Source organism: Sinocyclocheilus anshuiensis, unplaced genomic scaffold, assembly GCF_001515605.1.
Source record: "Sinocyclocheilus anshuiensis isolate Anshui unplaced genomic scaffold, SAMN03320099.WGS_v1.1 scaffold1836, whole genome shotgun sequence".
NCBI classification, from domain to species: Eukaryota; Metazoa; Chordata; class Actinopteri; order Cypriniformes; family Cyprinidae; genus Sinocyclocheilus; species Sinocyclocheilus anshuiensis.
Genome location: NW_015555949.1, coordinates 364,832 through 368,938, shown reverse-complemented (window position 1 = coordinate 368,938; position 4,107 = coordinate 364,832). Strand labels below are relative to the sequence as shown.

Genomic DNA, 4,107 nt, shown 5'->3' with positions numbered 1-4,107 from the left:
TTCAGACTTGTTGTGATTATTGCTTGCAGCATTTGGTAGATGTGGGTTTGCCTATGTTATGTTGCAACACATTTATTGCGTTTGTATATTTTATATACTGTATATATATATGCCAATGCTGTATACAGTGTACAATATACAATGCTGTACCAGGTGGGCTACCAAGCAAATTTACCATGACTGAAAAGCCATATATATTATGGAGATGATTATGTGATGCAAACGTCAAAATGTGTTAGTTTACAAATAATTTACTATGATAAAAATGTTTTTGGGTCAAAACATTGTATTGCACAAGTGCGCAAAAATATATTTAATTAATCAAAAATCTGCCCTGTAATCATAATTTATGTGAAAATAATTAAAACTTATTGGTATCTTACTGGCACTAGTATTCATTTCAGCTGGAAAGTGTATTGTAAATTGTATGTATATGTGTGGTTTTGTAGTTTTGCAAATAATGTTAGTAGAGGCACGTTTTTCCAATGAGCCTACTGTATGTTGAAAAAAAAATCCCATATACTTAAAGGAGGGACACAACAAAATTTAACCCGTAATTGGGTGTGGGCTCTTTTGACTTGGACAAGTAAGCAACCATCTAGCAACCACCAAGAATACCTTAAAAACCACCTAGCAATGCCCTGGCCACCACTCCGAGCATCTTCATTTAGTGTGTCTGCTATGCACCACTACAATTTCTTCAGGAAAAAAAAAAAGATTTTTGATAATCTTAAAGAGAATGTAAGATGATCCTTTTGAAAAAGAGAACACATTTACTCGGGGCAACACAAACATGATTATTACAAGCATGTGTGTGTGAAAACAAGAAATGCCAGCTAACGCTTTGTCTTTTCCATTTGAAGCTGGCAGCGGCATCAGTTACAGATCCAGTCCATAATCCATCTGTGTCCCACTCACCCCTCTCAGTGTAATCAGGGCACTAATTCAAATTTGCGAGGAAGACAATCCGTGACGGACGTTTTTTGTGCAACTCCAAGTGGTGTCCCCCATGACCGGCGGAAATGTGGTGCAAAACTGTCTAAAGGAGGAAAAAAAGACTGTGAATTGAAAGAACACCAATGAGCACTTACAGAAAAGGTAACGACATGGGCATACACAGTGAATTAAAGTTACCCGAGCACTTAGGACTGCCTAATATAAAATAACACCTCGTCTTCTACAAAATCATCATTCTCCGCCTCATTTCATCTATCTGCGGGGGAGAATACACCCCAGGCGTGTAGGGTAAAATAAAGAAGACTATCCTCCACAGCCCTCAATTATGTGTGGGTGAGAGGTAATAGTGAGGAAGAGGTTTCGGATAAGGTACTGTGCTCCCATGCTCCTTTTCTCTGCCGGCAGCCAGCCACATCTCTGCCACGGTTTAAGGCAGTGTCGAGTTACGGCTCAGCAAACCACGTTATTGCATTTGCAGCCTCTTTCCTCTCATAAGCCTCCACTGCAGCTAATTAAGACGAGCGCGGACTCATCAGAATAATACACACCTTACAGAGGAAATAGAGGGATTCTGAGAAAGAACAGAAAAGATAAATTCTTTGTGGACATAATCTGTTCCCATTCACTCTTTCATGTATTTGCTGTACATTTGACTGCACTGTTGACATTGTCATGCACGTACTCAAGAGAAACCCAGGCTATAATCTATTTTAATACAGGTGACAACACCCACCATTTCCCATATGGCATCTAGGGTTGCCAGGTTTGCGTAATAAAACCATCCCAATTGGTATTCCAAAATCCCTCCAAAATCTTGTTCCGGGAGCTCAAACCCTCCTTCCTTCTTGGTCGAAATCATGTTTCGTATATGCGGGGGGTTTCGCTTCAACCTGCAGACTAAAAAAAAACTGAATCTGCGGCAACAAAAACGCACTTGATAACACTGATGGCAACTGGGCTTACAGCTTAATGTTTTGTCAGTTGCTCACCTGAAAAACACTTGCAATGGATTTTATCTTAATGATCTTATTTTTCTTTACTTATTGTGCAGATATATACTGCAAAAAAATTATAATAATTAAGTTTGGGTTTCCAATTTTAAGATCCAAGTTTCTGGGCAATACTCTGTGGTAGCTAAAGTGTTCTGAATGGTTTTCAGCACCTTGCTATGTGGTTCAAGTTGTTCTGGGTGACTACTAGGATATTGCTATGAGGTTGGTACGGTGTTCTGAGTGGTTTTTAGAAAATTGCTATAAGGTTTGTAGCATTTTTGTTGTTGTTGTTGTTTCCACCAAACAAGCTAAGTGCAAATCACGCTCTGCAGCCGATTTCATTGGTCAACTCAATCACACAGTGATCTGTCGAGAAAAGGTCAGACTTTATTGACTCTGTTCAAAGTTCAGAAATATCATGGATGGATCCAACTGCGATAACAGTAATGCTATCTGTCGGGATGTGCTTCCAACACTGTACTGAGATTAAGGTCAGGGTTTAGGTTAGGACTATGGATTAGTATTTATTTTAGAGTTGTGCATGCAATTAGCAATGGGATTGACATGACCAATGAAATCTTTAGTATCGGCTGAATTGCTTTGAAAAAAAAATAATAACAATGAGAGTTTCATAAGATGTTATAGGTTATAGCAAAATCATTTCTAAGGTGTTCAAAGTGATTCCTTGGGATTGATTCTTGCATTGACATTTATTCATTTGGTAGATCATTTTATCCAAAGCTTATATAAATTCTTGCATTATCTGGGCTTTAAACCCAGGACCTAGCACGCTAGCACCATGCTTTACTCTTTGAGCTACAGTAATGCTTGAAAACTGTATGATTAAAGAACCAAACTCAAGCTATTTGTGATAGCCATGAATCACACCTGTAACCATACTTGACCAACATGAATTGTAAAAATAGTGATCCCTCTTTCAAATGCAAGTCTGTCTTTTTGTTCTTTTTTTTCAGCTAATTACTTATTCATTTTGCCAAAATCATAAGCATGTTCGCTTATAGAAGTAATAACAATCATGTCCTCAACAAGCTGCATGATCTAAGGTATCGTTCATTACCATACCACAAACATTGTGTGACAGGTTACACACAAAAGTAAGTAGCGAAGTTTGTTCAAAGTAGTATGAGCAATAGTATCAGTGATGCTTGCCTTGGTAAGTGGCTGTACTTCTTGACATGAGCTGATTGGTTACCATAACATCTTTATACACTACTGACTGGCTACACTGTATCTTAACCCAGGTTGAGCTCCAATTTGAAGCAACTGGCTGCAAGCCTTCGATTAACAAATTATGATGTCTACAAAACCTCTATAGCACTCTGTAATTCCACAAACTCCTTTAATGCTAAAACATGAACCACGCAGCTATTGTCGAAATAAGCCAAATGCTTCAATCAAGAGCATTGCCTCTGGCCATATGAACATTCAGCATTCTTTCATAAATCAGTACTCACAAACACAGCAACACATCGTGAACATATTGTCGTTCTGTTTGTGTTTAGCAAGTGTCTCTTAAAAAGGCATGGAAAAATCAGATATATTGCTCTATGGGAGTAATTTATTTATTTATTTATTTTTGGACTTTTGGAAGTCATGGAAAATCATGATGAAACTTAGATGGTTTGGGAAACCAAACATTTTCTATTTAGAATAAATACATTAATACATTTTTAAAATGCAGTTGGAAACATACTATTAACATGCAATTAACATGCTATTAATGTGTTATTAACAATCAGCTATGCACAATCAGCATTCATAATAAAAAGGTACTGACTTATATCTACATATAATAAAAGATCACCTCATTGTAAGGAGATATTATGTCATTTTGAAGATAAAGTGAAATTCAGTTAAAGGGGTCATATGGTGTGATTTCAATTTTTCCTTTCTCTTTAGAGTGTTACAAGCTCTTGGTGCATAAAGAAGATCTGTAAAGTTGCAAAGACTAAAGTCTCAAATCCAAAGAGATATTCTTTATAAAAGTTAAGAGTCAGCCACGCCTACCTAAAACGGCTCGTTCTAACACGCCCCCACATATCTACGTCACTATGTGGGAAGATTTGCATAATGCCGCCCAAATGTTCACGCAAAGAAAGAAGGCGTAACTTTTATTCTCGCTGTAGTATTGTTGTTG

At 37.4% G+C, this 4,107-nt stretch overlaps 1 long non-coding RNA gene across 1 annotated transcript in view; it reads right to left on the bottom strand.

Annotated features, from left to right (window-relative positions):
• Nucleotides 1-782: 782 nt before the first annotated feature.
• LOC107675975 (uncharacterized) overlaps nt 783-4,107 on the bottom strand; it is a 3,766-nt gene continuing 441 nt past the window's right edge. The window contains exon 3 of the long non-coding RNA XR_001632666.1: nt 783-1,039. This is a non-coding gene — a long non-coding RNA (uncharacterized LOC107675975). The remainder of the gene's footprint in view (nt 1,040-4,107) is intronic.